Below are 16,248 nucleotides of genomic sequence, written 5' to 3' on the forward strand. Positions count from 1 at the left end.
TAAAGTCAAATAAATATATAGTCAACACAAGCCTCTCCTTCCTGATTCATGTCTTCAAACCTGTAGTGGACGATGCATTATGGATCTCTAGGGACTACTCACCAAATGGGTCATCACAGAATCAATAAGGCATAACCATGATCAATACATACACACAAAGCATGTAATCAACAACTCAATACTACATAATAAATAAATAAACAACTCTAAATGATACTAATAAATATTAAGCAGGAATAAATAATAATATAATAACATCATCTTGAAACAAGATGCACATTTTTAAGGCTCTTTGGATGTAGTTTAGGTTTTTATATAAGTTTCTTGAATTAAAAGGTGCAATCTTGAATACTCCCTCCGTTTCCTAAAGATCTTCCCTCTTTCCGTTTAAGGGTGTTTCCAAAAGATCTTCCCTCTTTTGCTTTATTCCTTATTTGGCAAAACAAATTTCCCTATTTACCCTCTCATGTCACTATCATATGGTCCACCATTACATTATTAATTCAATTTTACTCCCTTTCTCTCTCCTACTTTAACCCCTTTTTATTTGTTTATTTATCCTAACCCCTTTCTCTCTCCTACTTTACTCACACCATGTCCCACACAACTTGATTTTCCTTGGTATCTGTAGGAACAGTAAGTGGGAAGATCTTTAGGAAATGGAGGGAGTATAAGTGAATAAGAGCGATCAAATTCTTTGATGATGACCAGCAATAAAATCCGAAAATAAGCAAGGATATGATGAACTCTGATGAATCCACATCAAAGATTCAAATAGGGTTGTGGATTCACTCTTGAAACGGTTTGGATTCTCTCCAAAAACAATAATTCACTAAGGAATAAAACTCAAAACTCAACTGACTTTTAATGGCCAACAATAATATAAATAGTACAAGCCAAACAAGAAACCAACTAGAACTAAGACGGTAAAGAAGATGATCATAAAATAACAAATAATTCTATCATCTTTCCACACGCCCAGTCTGAATAAAACACAATCCTAAAGCAATTAAAGTCCTAATGCAGATGAAACTCTTAATAAACTAGGAATTAAAATATTAATCCCTTATGTAAATTAATAAAATAGAGTTCCTAAATCCCATATGCTTGCATCAATATTCCATACAAAAATAATATTAATATCATAACCAACATGGTTAACACAACGACATAAAACATGCAAATCCAATTTAATAGAAATCACATATTAACTAAAAATATTTCGATATACATGATACTACATAATTTCTCATCCTTAGAACATGGTACTAATCCAATCAATACATAGGTATGTACGTACCTTATGTAGACAAATCGAGAGGCCACTTTCACAATATTAAAAGTCGCCTAAAGAGAATACTCCACCTAAAATAACCAATATAATCCACAATCAATACTTTATAAATGTCCAGCAATAATAAAATATTTTAAATCCTTCTTAAAAGTGTTTAAAAACCTTTTCCATCATTAAAACTTAATTATTAAAACCTCCTAGTATAGTACTACTACACTAGTTGTTAAAAACCCTTAAAAACTCATATTTAAATCATAAAAACTCCATCATCAACATCCTTTTTAAATTTCCAGCACATATAATATACTAAAACCCTTTTTAAACATATTTAGAATTATAAGAATACTCAATTTCATAAACTATAATATTCCACTATGATCTTCCAACTCATAAAATCCTAAAAATCAATGCTTTGATAATTAAAATTCCAATTCAAACATAATAAGTAAATCTAAAATTTAATTATCTTAGATTCATAATTAAATTACCAAACTATAGTTTAAGCATATATATATATATATATATATATATATATATATATATATATATATATATATATATATATATATATATATATCATCCGTAAAAATATAAACTTTGCATTAAATGAAACTTGAGGAGTAAGAAAAATAATCAAGCAACGAAGGAGGGAGAAACACGACAACCGAGCAAGGAGGAAAAGTGCTGGGCTGCGTGGCTGACAGCGGCCTAGTGGTGGCTATAGCGGCGGCCGGTTAACTGAGAGGACCGAGAGAAATTGGTGGAGGAAGGCGAGGAGAAGAAAAGAAACAGAGGAAAAGAAAAGGAGGGGGCCGAAAAAATTAAGGGGAGGAAGAGAGAGAAAATAAAATGTGGTAATGTGTGGGGAATTATGTAGTAAAGGGTATTTATAAGTTCCCCCATTAGGGGTCCAACAATGAATCGGGCTATGATGGGTTAGTTTAATGAAGATGTTCATAGGAAAAACTATAAGGTTTGGGCTCCTCTAACCCAATATTAAAATTCTTTTACTTAAACTCTGTTAGCTTAGCTATAAAGTAATTTTTCAAAGCATGACTAAATAAAATATTTTATTATTTAAATTCATTAAAATAATTCCTTTCACTTTCAAATAGTCAACCTTTCAAGAAATAAATTGTTTAATTATTAAAACATACTAAATTGTATATAAATATACATTAAAATACATTTATAAAATTGATAAATTTACTGGGGATTGTAGTCTACACCTCTTAAAAGAAGTTTCATCCCGAAACTTGGCATGAAAACTCACACTTCTCAAAAGTTTTTGACGTAACTTCCATTTGAGAAATACTTGTGTCACACATGTGTACACTTTTACCAACTTTAAACCACTTGTGTTACTCATGAACACATTTTATACACTGAGAATCTATTAATTTTGCACCAACATGTGCACTCGCCAAAACATGCATAAAAATACCATAAAATAAGGTAAAAAGCGCGAAATTCTATCGCACTCTACCCCTCCCCCCTTAAAGAGAACGAGTTACGCCCTCATAACTCACCTCAAGAAATAACTCAGGATACTTCTTATTCATTTCGTGTTCGGCTTCCCACGTTGCTTCTTCAGACTCGTGGTTAGTCCGAAACACTTTCACGATATTCACATCCTTATTGCGTGTACTACACACCTTTTTATCAAGAATTCTCACAGGCCTTTCCTCATATGTGAGGCTACTATCAATTTGGATTCTTTCAGGCTCCAAAACATGACTCTCATCAGGGATATATCTCTTGAGTTGGGAAATATGAAACTCGTCGTGCATTTTATCAAATTCCATTGGCAAATCCAACTTATAAGCTACCTTCCCAATTCTTTGCATAATCTCATACGTGCCAACATACTTAGCACTCAATTTTCCCTTTTTCCCAAATCTCATTACTCCCTTAGTTGGTGATACTTTCAAAAACACTTTATCACCCATTACGAATTTATCTTCTCTGCGATTTAAGTCCACATAACTCTTCTATCTATCTTGGGCAGCTTGAATTGTAGCCTGAATCAACTTCACATTCTTAACGGTCTCCTCAATAAATTATATCCACAATACTATATTCTCACTAAAATTATTCCAGCAAATGAGACTTCTACACTTCCTTCCATACAATGCCTCAAAAGGAGTCATCTTGATGCTTGCATGATAACTAGTGTTGCATGAAAATTCAGTCAAGTCTAATTGCTCTTCCCAACTATCTTGGAAGTTAATGGCGCACGCTCTCAACATATCTTCCATAGTCTGGCGAGTCCTCCCAGTCTAACCATTGGTTGCAAGGTGAAATGCAGTGCTCCTTTTCAATGTCCTCCCAAAATTCAACTAGACCTTTTTCTATGATTTCGAGAGGAATCTCGAATCACGATCTGAAATAATATCTGTTGGGACGCCATGTCATCTCACTACATGCTTAATATTATACGTCTTCGCAAGTTGATTCTTCTTCCATGTCTGTTTAATTGGGAAGAAGACGACAAACTTCGTTAGACGGTCCACAATAACCCAATAGTATCATTGCCGTTTTTCGTCTTCGGCAAATCAGTCACAAAATCCATTGAGATAGAATTTCGCTTCCATCCAAGAACCTCTAAGGATTGAACCTTCCCCATTGGTCTCTTATGATCTATCTTCACTTTCTAACAGATTAGACACTTGGACGTGAATTTAGCTATCTCATTCTTCATATTTGGCCACCAATATATCTCCTTAAGATCCGTATACAGCTTGTCACCCCCAGGGTACACAGAATATGAACTATTATGCCCCTCATCCATAAATCATCTCTTAAGCTCATTACATTTTGGTTGTACATACCACCTTCCTTTGAACCTCAAACTTACATCATCATGAATCTTAAAATCGACTTCCTTACCTTGCTTCATCTTCTCCTTTACTCTTATGTAAGTGCTCGTCTCCAACTTGACCCTCTTTGATCTCGTTGAAAACTGACAACCTCAACGAGATATCACTACCTCGATCTCCCCAGGATTTAAAATTTCTAGGCTTAGCCTTTTCATATCTCGACACAATTCCTCAGGAACTACCAAGGCATTCATGCTACGGCTCGACTTCCTACTCAAAGCATCGACAACTACATTCACCTTCTCTTCATGATACTGGATGTCTAGGTTATAATCCTTTATCAACTCTAACTATCTCCTCTGTCTCATACTGAGGTCTTTTCTGGGTGAAAATGTAGTTCAAGAGCTTATGGTAAAGATCTTACAGGTTGTCCCATAAAGGTAATGTCTCCAAAATTTCAAGGCAAACACGATTGCAGCTAACTCTAAATCATGGGTAGGGTAATTAGCCTCATATGGTTTCAACTGACATGATGCAGACACAATCACCTTCCCGTTCGGCTGCAGAACATATACTAAACCATTCTTTGAAGCATCACTATACACCTCAAATCCCTCATTTCCATAAGGCAGGGTCAAAACGGGTCCAGAGCTCAAACGCTCCTTCAAAATATGGAAAGCTTCCTCGCACTTCTCACTCCACTCGAATTTTGACTCTTTCTTCATCAAATTGGTCATTTCTCTCAGAAATCTAATATAATAGCCAGCTAAACCCAGAAAAATCCTGATATTTGACATATTCTTTGGAGTAGGCCACTCACTAACAGGTTGAATCTTAACAAGATCTACAAAGACTCATTCTTTTGACACATAATGACACAAAAGGCTACTTTCTTTAAACAAAACTCAAAATTAGAGAACTTGTCATATAACTGATTCTTCATAAGCATCTCCAATATTATCCTTAAAATGCTCATCATGCTCTTCTTCACTCTTTGAATAAATCTGAATATCATCAATGAATACCACAACGAACTTATCTAAGAACTCATGGAATATCCTATTCATCAAATCCATAAATATGGCAAGAGCATTGGTCAATCCAAACGGCATCACAATAAACTTGTAATGACCATAACGCGTCCTAAACACAGTCTTAGTTATATCCTATCAGCTACTCTCAACTGGTGATACCCCGAACGCAAATCAATCTTCGGGAACATGCTTGCTCCATTCAATTGGTCGAACAGGTCCTCTATCCTAGGCAAAGGATACTTGTTCTTGATGGTTACATTGTTCAACTCCTTATAGTTGATTCACAATCTCATACTCCTATCTTTCTTCTTCACAAAAAACACAGGAGCTCCTAAAGGTGACGCACTAGGCCTAATATAACCCTTATTTAGCAACTCTTGCAACTTCATCTTCAACTCACTCATCTCAAGAGGTGCCATTCTATAAGGTGCCTTAGAAATAGGTGCAGTTCCAGGAACTAAGTCCATGGCGAACTCAACAGTTCTTGCAGGTGGCATACGTGAAATCTCACTCAGAAACACATCCACAAACTCATTCACGATTGGAACATCCTCGATCTTCAATCCGACCTCTTTACTCACATCTTGCACACTACATTAAAAATAGCTCACACCCCTTCTTCACTTGCATTGCAAAAAATAAAACCCCAAAGTTCTTACGCTTCCCAAAATGTTGATATGAAGTTAACTTCCCCAAAGGGCTTCCCGACACTACCTTTTGAGCTTCACAGTCTATTTTGGCCTTGTAGCAACCTAACCAATTCATCCCAAAAATAACATCTAGTTCTCCCAAATTGAATTCTATCGAATTAGAAGGAAATACACAATCTCATGTCTTCAAAGGCAAATCTTTAAACTACTTGGTAGACATTATGATTTCTCCAGTAGGTATACTAATAGGCAAATCAATCACATCAAAATCTACCAACCGCAAACTCTTAATGACAGACGACGAAACAAATGAATAAGTCGCCCCATAATCAAATAACGCTTTAACGAGAACGAAGTTAATAGAAAAAGGACTGGCTACATCGGCAAATCGTCAGCTTCATTGCTACTCATCACAAACAATTTACTCGGAGCCATACTCTGATTGTTGTTCTCACTAGCAGGCTTACTGTAGATCCCTTGGTTGTTCCGTGACCCTACATGTTTCAAACCTTGATTTCCTGACTGGTTGAACCCATACCTCACCTAGTTACCATTCCCATCACCATTTTGCTCTTTCTTTTGCTTGGTGAAGCACTCATACTCCTTGTAGCCCTTCTTCTGGCAGTAGTTACAAGCTACTAGGTCTCCTTTACAATCTCTACGAGGATGGTTCCTACTGCACTTCTTATAATGGTAAACCCTCTCGGATTGGCCCTTATTATTATAGACATGACCATTTCTCCCTTCGAAATTCCCATTCCATTCCTATTCTTATTGTAATTCCCCTGATTTCCTCGCTCCAGCATTGAAATCCTTTCTCTCCTCAACCACTACAACATTCTTCTTGTCACGCCTCGACTGAAGACCATAAATATGGGCGGCTCTTCCGTACACAATGTCTAGAGATGAAAAAGTTGCACCACCTAACCCCAGATGTATTTTCTCAGTCAAACCTTGCTCAAATCTTTGAGCCTTTAAGTCCTCAATGGCAACAACCTCAGGTGCAAACCTCGACAATGCTATGAACTTACTATAGTACTCAGAGATGGTCATGCTCCCTATCCTAAGGTTTATGAATTATGGGCCTTCATGGTAAAACTTCCCTCTTAAAGTAGTAATAAAGGAATCCTAATTAAATCCCTCAACAACACCCAATCTATCCCCATTTTCTCTCCACCATAAGCCAGCCTCATCTTTTAGATACAATACAACTTGACTAACTTTCATACCCTTAGGACAATTCACAACCCTAAAAATCTTCTCAAACTCCCTATCCAACTATCTAAGAAGGTAGGATCAGCTTACCCCTTAAAGTATGGTGGCTTAACTTTGGCTAGTATTTTAAGCATGTCCAAAGCATAATCGGGATGCTTATCTCTTTTTTGAGTTAGTTTCTCTGCGAATATGATAATAGTAGAAGCTAAATCGTTACCGTTGTTAGCCATTCTACTGCGCGAGCTAAAATTAACATAACTCTGCTTTAGATTTCGATACACAACTTACATGTAATTCTCTATGAAGGCAACATTTGATTTCACCATACCAGAATGCATCAACATAGAATTTGTCACGAAGTTATAATATTACCACATAGTAACTCATTATCAATCATATGATCATTCATGAAAAATTCTCATCAAGAATAAACACATGTGAGGATCAATTAAAAATTCAATTATAACAAATAAATCAATATACTCGCTCCCAATCACATGCCAAAATAAATTCTTGCTCACTTGGATAACTAAATATTTCCTTTTTATTCCTCAAAAGATGCTAGTAGCAATCTTTTTCCGGCCATAATACTGTACTTTTCCTAAACAAAATAAAGGCACTAAGAATACATTTAAACCATTGTTGGACTAATTATCCAACATATATTCTGAAAGAATAAATAATAGGCACATAATCTAGGGAGATACATTATCAAACACATCATCTTCATCATACTCATCTGGCACAGGGTACCTCAGCTCCCCAAACGCACTCCTCATCACAACATCATAGATATCTCTCCGAGTCTGACTGCCAGCACGATCAATCTCCTGTATGATATCATCATCACTGTCTGGACTGCCGACCTTCAACATCCTACGCATCTCTAGCTCAATACTAGTAAAACTCTCATCATTAGAATCAAATCCCCCATCCATCTCATCATTGCTCAATACGATTAGGTTGGCATAGCTCCCCACCCAAAATATCCTACTACTAGACATATCTAGATCCTATAACAGATAAATATAACTCCTATAGGCAGTTGGTACTCTCACTTAATGTATAATCCCATCAATAAGCAATAAGTAAGAATAACAATCGTATAAAGCACGTAAATAACATAAACAATTAGCAGGGAATAAAATGTAATCATACTGAACTAACTACTTAATGCAGACATATAATATTTTTATCCTATATGCCCTTCAATATAATAACCATCTCTCACAAATTAATAAAGTAATCCAAATAAACTAGAAGTATTAAAATAAATAATTAAATAAGTAATTAATATATTTCAAATTTATATAAATAACGAAAATAAATTTTTTTTTTGAACAAGTTCGAATTTTCGAACTAAAAAAAAATTTCGGAAATGATTCAAAAAACATAAGTGTTCAAAATCTATAATACTTCTTCTGTTTTTATTTTACTTGTAACACTTTTTTTTCATCAACTTCAATGCAAAATTCGGGTAGGAGAGAGGTAGAGAGGAAAAAAAAAATGAGAGGACCCCATGTGATTGCAGAGAGATAGAGAGAAAGGAAAAGCAAAAGTAGAAAGTGTTGCAGTAATTAATTATATCTCTTTTAGGAAACTGTTGCAATAAAAAAAAAAGGGAGGAAGTAAAAAAAAATATTTCGAAAAGTGATTTGAAGAAAACGAATAAGTAGGAGTTCGATTTCTATGAATTCATTCCAAGTCACTATCAATCTAGGCGCCTAAAAATTTAAATTCGGCCCGAAATGCCAATAAAAACCTAAAGCTCCAAGATACCACTTTTTAACACTTCGACAATTCTCTATTTTCCAAAATGCCTTTTCAATATAAACTTAGAGAATTACCAAAGTATTATCGCCCCCATGTGATAATGTATCAGCTTATTTAGAATTTTAAAGCAAATACATAATAAATAAACTTCAGAAATAAAACATAGTCAACCAAAAAGTCAGCTATAAAAGTCAAACCAACGAAAGTCAAAGTAAACCTCAAAAGTCAAAGTCAAAGATTAAAATTAGAAAGTCAAATAAAGTATATAGTGAACACAAACTCTCCAATCCCGAACCCATGATGGATCATCTTCAAACTTGTAATGGACGATGCACTATTGATCCATAGAGAATGGTCACCAAATGGGTCATCACCGGATCAATACAGGCATAACCATGATCAACACATATACATGATAAGAGGTTTTTAGTGTGTCGTTAAGACACCAAAAATCACTTTCCAAACAATATTTATAAAATCTAACAAGCAATTACTAAGAACGTAGTAAAGGCAAGTCAAGGGTAGATCCACAGGGGAAAAGGGACTAATTAAAGTCTATCAAGTCTAGACTACCTTATTGAAGGGTATTTGGGGGTTTAAAATGACTTGGTAACAACCACTAGCTAATATCAAAGAACTATCAAATAAAGCACGTTAAAATATCAAATAGGAAGGCACTAGAGTTAAGGTTACTAGTATGAATAAGAATGGACAATGAATGTTAATGCGATTGTGAAGTAACGGAGATAATCAGTATGCAAGGTTTAGTTTTCCTCTAAAATACCCGAGTCCTCACTCGAATGGTCCTCAAGAATAATCACTTAATCAATCAATTAAATCCTCTCTCGAATGGTCTTTAGTCAATTGATTAAGAGATTCTATAAATTCAAAAAACCCCGAATAAAGGATCCCCTTAATTTGTACCCAATATCTTGGCCTAAAAATTAATTTGATTCTTTAGGATGATAAAAGAGTTCAAAATTCGATTTAAGAACATTTGAATTAAAAATGCCAAAGTATAAATATGATCAATATCTATCCTAAGGTCTCAAAACACCAAGATCAATGCATAAACTTCTTTAAAACATCACAATTACATAAACAAAACATTTAAAACTCTAGTCTATACTTTCACCCTAACCCTAGATAAGAAACTACTCACTAATCATGGATTCTAGGCAATTAAACATAAATTCTAAGACTATTCCAAGGCTAAATATGATTAAGAGATACTTAAATTACTAGAAATAAGAATTATGAGGCTATAAGAATGAAGAACTAATAATAAGGAAGAACAAGAACAACAACGAAAAGAATGAAATAAAAACTGAAACTTCGAATTAAATTGAATGAAAAGTACCTTGAATGTTATCGGAATCACAAACTATGATTAATTAATCTCAAATCTCGATAAAACTAAAGTGTTTATCTCTCTAGTATAAACCCTAGTTAGTACTTTGTAAACTCTAGAATAAAGCATAAGTCTTCAACTAAAACAAAACTGTCGTTTTTAAGCAGCCTCGAGTTTTTTTTTTCTTTTGCGAATTCGAATGGTGCGGGAACACTACAACAAGGTGCGGGCGCACCAGAACCTTCTGATCTGGTTGAATAGTTCAACTTAAAACGAGCATAACTTCTTCATTTTATATCCAAATCATGCTTATCACCAGTCGTTGGAAAGATATCGAAACGAGCTTTTACCTCTAACTAGAATTACCTTTATCTGATTTGTGGTTTAAAAGTGGTGTTCTTCAAGTTCTCCATACAAGATTTTAAGGCACTATGTGCTTCTTTGTGCGAGCGGACATGGGGCATGGTGCAAGCACACCATTTCTGAACGCGTGCTCTATTTTCATTGCTTTATTTTGCAAACTCTATAACTCATATCCATCTTAGGTAGTTCCACCTATATTAAGAATATAAAACAGGGTGAAAGCAAATGTACTAGAAATTCGGTCAAAAATGACTGAAAATCTAGCAAAATATCACTATGATCAAGAAAAATCAAGTGAATGAAATATAAGGGGAAATGGAGAAGAAAAATGGAAGAAAGGAGAGAAAGAGGGTCAATATAAGCTAAAAGAAGTCCATAAAGTGCGTTAAAAACGCACTTATCAAACCCCCCCAAGCTTAGCATTTTACTTGTCCTCATGTAAATCAAGAATTAGAAAGAAGAAAAGAGAAAAGGAGAAAAAGATGAAAAAGGAAAAACCATGAAATACACTTGCCTAACTGCTCTATGTGAAAAGCTACAAACATGACATGCAAGCTAAATGAGTTCATAACAAGATTTAGGAGACCAACCAAACACAAGAGGGAAGATGACAAGGAAGCACAAGAGTGACTTAAGAGATCCAATCCCCCGATCAACCGAATCTCCTTGAAAAATAGGCTTTTTAAGAGTGATTTCTCAATGTAACAACCCTGAATTTCCAATACTTCTAAAATCAACTTAATATAATAAATTCGGAAATCCAAAGGTGCTACGCCGCGATAATTATTAATAATAACTGCAAGGCTAATGGTTCTAACTAAAACAATAACCAATAAGTTTTAACTAATTATTACAGACCAACTAAATAGAATGTAAAATTAATTATTACAAACCAGAACATAAATCTTATAAATAAATAAATAACAGCGGAAGTCTTTTTAAAGTCCTATTAAATCAAAAGGGATCCAACGCACTCTTTAACCCAACTGGAGCTAACTATCTCCAAGTCCCTGCACATTAAACACTGTAATATCAGCCAAAGGCTGAGCAAGATTTAATACTGAAATAAAACAAAACTATTCAATGTGCAAGTAAGATATATAGGAATATCTTACAAATTCATTTACAAGGTGTACAGATCATATATATAAAATTAACTTTCTAATAACCTCAAATACGATCTTTCTTTCTTTCTGAACTATTCTGTAAAACTTTCAAATATAACCTTTCGTAATCTGTAAGTAGGAAGTAATAAAAATCCAATGAGCTAACTAGGCTCACTAGACAAGGTAAACACCAAAGTCCCTAGTATGCATACCCCTAACTTGATAATGTACCAAGAAGGAAGACAAGTGGCAAGAGTATTGATCAACATACTCCCAACTACTAAAATAGATTGTTGAGACACTGTTAACTCAACATACTTCCAAACTCGGAGAAAACCGCTTACCGGCAACCCCACAATAAAACTCTATAAACCCTCGTAAGGGTGAGGAACTTCCTCCTTTCAAAATCTCAACTTGGTAACATTGAGGAACTTCCTCCTTTTAATATAAATCTCAGGAATAATCTCATAAACTCTTTCAATATAAATATCGAAAACCATTTAAATCTCAACGTATAAACTTCATAAAACAATCTCATTGTAAAAATAAATTTCCAAACATTATAAAACAGTTTCTCAACTCATCTGTACAAGCACAGTAAGAAATCTTACATTAGTAGCAAACACAGTCAATGTATCTCAATCTCAAGTCAAAAAGGTTCCTCTACGAACCCGCAATCTACAATATAATAATATAGTATAAGTCTCTTGACTATACTCCACTTAACTCACCTATAAATGACATAATCCCAAACTAGTATAACAACACAACACTATCTCACTGATACTTTAGCACAACCATGGCACACCACAACACTATAAAAGAGCAACTTAGACAAAGTAAATAAATAAATGACAAACTAGTTACAGCAATAAAGACTAGTAATCAACAAGAATTTTAGTAATTATGCCTCAACTAATAACACATTGTACATGTGTATGCATAATTGTTAGTAAAATTTAAAACAATAATTAAGCTCAATTATATGAAAAGTAAGTCAAACTCAATGAATCATGCCATGATTTGCACAGTACACAGTGCACACTATCACGCCATGATTTACACACTATTATTGAATCAAGTTACAAAAACTACTCTGTTTTGTGATGAATCCACAACATACACCCTTTTACAAATTCAACCCATCAACAGTGAGAGTCCGAAGACTAAAATAGCTCACAACAGCAAATTTTAATGAACTTCCAATTGTTTGTTAAAAGACCATATATAGCTACTCACAACTACAACACTAATACACACCAAACCAACATAATAAGAATTTCATAATAAATTTCGAAACTAACAACTAGCAAAGTAAACCCCCAAATCATGATAACTTAATCAAATTAACCATCAAACATGAATCTCTCATATAAATTTCCCACACCATAAATTTCCCCCAATTCAATTTATTTAAGAACCCTAATTTAACAAATCCCCAAATTCTGAAAATCAATCACCAAATACGAAATAAAACTTAAGATTATAACTTACTTGATTAAGGGAAGTAATAAAAGTGAAATTACACTATAAGGGACCCAACAATCTCGACCTCTTGATCCGAAAACAGCAAGTCCAATAACCCAAAAATTTTCTTCTTCAAAACACCCACAAAACCAAGAGATATTGAAGCCGACGAACAAGAGTTGAAGTTTGATGATGATTGATAGAGAAAAGTAGTAGCTTTGATGGAGTATTGAAGAAGAAAAAAAAACAATGGAAGAAGGAAGAAAAAAAATGTAGAAGAATGAATGAATGTAAGGGAAGGCTACGGGAAACACCCAACCCTTTTTCCTCTTTTTTTTTTTTTTTGTTTTCTTCTCTTACTCTATTTTTAAATAAGGTTAGCTAGGTTTTAACCTAGGAAATCTAGGAATCAGTTTTTTTTTTTAACCACTTCAAAGGTAAAGTCAAATTTAGTCAAAAAAAATATTTTTTTTTTATAAAAGAAATCTGAAATTATCTCCAGCAAATAAATTAATACAAACGAGTATAAAATACGGGGTGTTACACTCAATCCTCTCCACTTCCAAGTCCCGAGTTTGACTCCTCCCTAGGCATGCTTACCCATAATAGCTCGCCTCTACCATATTTTGATGACCCTCATAATGACTTGCACAAAATCTCACCCGCCACTACTAAATCGACCAAGTCCAATCTAGAAGTCAAAATGGACTTTATTAAGGTTGTAACGAGGGTAGGTTAAAGGTGTGGATGAAAATTTATTAATGTGGTGCAAAAAGGGTAAAGCGGAGTGCAAACTAAGGGTAAAAAGTCTCCCAAGCTAGTCCTAACACCAATCTCAAATCAAAATCTCACACATCACCTTGATTTTCACTTTGAATTTTTCACTTTTTTATTTCAATTTTCTCATCAATTTGCTCCTCTTTTTTTTTTCTTTTCAATAGAAATCCAAATGAAACAATAAGAGCTTTCTTTCTTTCATTTCTTTTGCCTTTCTTTTTCGCAATTTTCTTCAAAATTTGCAATCATACATGCACATTTTTAGTGTGTCGTTAAGACACCAAAAATCACTTTCCAAACAATATTTATAAAACCTAACAAGCAATTACTGAGAACGTAGTAAAGGCAAGTCAAGGATTGATCCACAGGGGAAAAAGGACTAATTAAAGTCTATCAAGTCTAGACTACCTAATTGAAGGGTATCTGGGGGTTTAAAATGATTTGGTAACAACCACTAGCTAATATCAAAGAACTATCAAATAAAGCGAGTTAAAATATCAAATAGGAAGGCCTAGAGTTTAGGTTACTAGTATGAATAAGAATGGACAATGAATGTTTGCGATTGTGAAGTAACGGAGATGATTATGCAAGGTTTAGTTTTCCTCTAAAATACTCGAGTCCTCACTCGAATGGTCCTCAAGAATAATCACTTAATCAATCAATTAAATCCTCTCCCGAATGGTCTTTAATCAATTGATTAAGAGATTCTATAAATTCGAAAAACCCCTAATAAAGGATCCCCTTAATTTGTACCCAATATCTTGGCCTAGAAATTAATTTGATTCTTTGGGATGATAAAAGAGTTCAAAATTCGATTTAAGAACATTTGAATTAAAAATACCAAAGTATAAATGTGATCAATATCTATCCTAAGGTCTTAAAACACCAAGATCAATGCATAAACTTCTTTAAAACATCAAAATCACATAAACAAAAAATTTAAAACTCTTGTCAATACTTTCACCGTAACCCTAGATAAGAAACTACTCACTAATCATGGATTCTAAGCAATTAAAAATAAAATCTATGAATAATCTAAGGCTAAACATGATTAAGAGATAATTAAATTACTAGAAATAAGAATTATGATTCTATAAGAATGAAGAACTAATAATAAGGAAAAATAAGAACAACAACGAAAATAATGAAATAAAACTGAAACTTCAAATTCAATTGAATGAAAAGTACCTCGAATGTTATCGGAATCACAAACTATGATTAATTAATCTCAAATCTCGATAAATCTAAAGTGTTTATCTCCCTAGTATAAACCCTAGTAAATACTCTCTAAACTCTAGAATAAAGCATAAGTCTTCAACTAAAACAAAACTGTCGTTTTTAAGTAGCCTCGATTTTTTTTTTCTTTTGTGGATTCAAATGGTGCGGGGACATCCAAACCAGGTGCGGGTGCACCATAACCTTCTGATCTGGTCGGACTGTTCAACTTAAAATGAGCTTAACTTCTTCGAATCCAAATGTAGCTTATGTCCAGCCGTTGGAAAGATATCGAAACGAGCTTTCGCCTCCAACTAGAATTCCGTTCATCCGATTTGTGGTTTGAAAGTTGTGTTTATTTAAAGTTCTCCATATAAGATTTTAAGGAACTATGTGTTCCTTTGTGCGAGCGGACATGGGCATGGTGCAAGCACACCATTTCTCAACGCATGGTCTATTTTCATTGCTCCATTTTGCAAACTCTATAACTCATATCAATCTTAGGTAGTTCCACCTATATTAAGAATATAAAACATGGTGAAAGCAAATGTACTAGAAATCGGTCAAAAATGATTGAAAATCTAGCAAAATATCACTATGATCAAGAATGATCAAGTGAATGAAATAGAAGGGAAAATGGAGAAGAAAGATGGAAGAAAGGGGAGAAAGAGGAGAAAGAGGGTCAAAATAAGTTAAAAGAAGTCCATAAAGTGCGTTAAAAACACACTTATCAATCTCCCCGAACTTAGTATTTTACTTGTCCTCAAGTAAATCAAGAATGAGAAAGAAGAAAGAGAAGAGGAGAAAAAGATTAAAAAGGAAAAACCATGCAATACACTAGCCTAACCGCTCTATGTGAAAAGCTACAAACATGACTTGCAAGCTAAATGAGTTCATAACAAGATTTAGGAGACCAACCAAACACAAGAGGGAAGATGACTAGGAAGCAGAAGACCGACTTAAGAGATCCAATCCCCCGATCAACCGAATCTCCTTGAAAAATAGGCTTTCTAAGAGTGATTTCTCAATCCTCTCCACTTCCAAGTCCCGAGTTTGACTCCTCCCTAGGGATGCTCAACCATAATAGCTAGCCTCTACCATATTTTGATGACCCACATCATGACTTGCACAAAATCTCACCCGCCACTACTAAATCGACCAAGTCCAATCTAGAAGTCAGAAGG

General features: G+C 34.3%; 1 long non-coding RNA gene across 1 annotated transcript; it reads right to left on the bottom strand.

The window, feature by feature from the left end:
• Nucleotides 1-11,254: 11,254 nt before the first annotated feature.
• Nucleotides 11,255-14,339, bottom strand: LOC130590012 (uncharacterized). The gene is made up of 2 exons (XR_008967592.1): nt 13,100-14,339; nt 11,255-11,509 (listed from the first exon to the last, which is right to left on the bottom strand). It is a non-coding gene; the product is annotated as an uncharacterized LOC130590012 (long non-coding RNA).
• Between the last annotated feature and the right edge of the window lie 1,909 nt (nt 14,340-16,248).

Source organism: Beta vulgaris, chromosome 9 (assembly GCF_026745355.1).
Source record: "Beta vulgaris subsp. vulgaris cultivar EL10 chromosome 9, EL10.2, whole genome shotgun sequence".
Lineage (NCBI taxonomy): Eukaryota > Viridiplantae > Streptophyta > Magnoliopsida > Caryophyllales > Amaranthaceae > Beta > Beta vulgaris.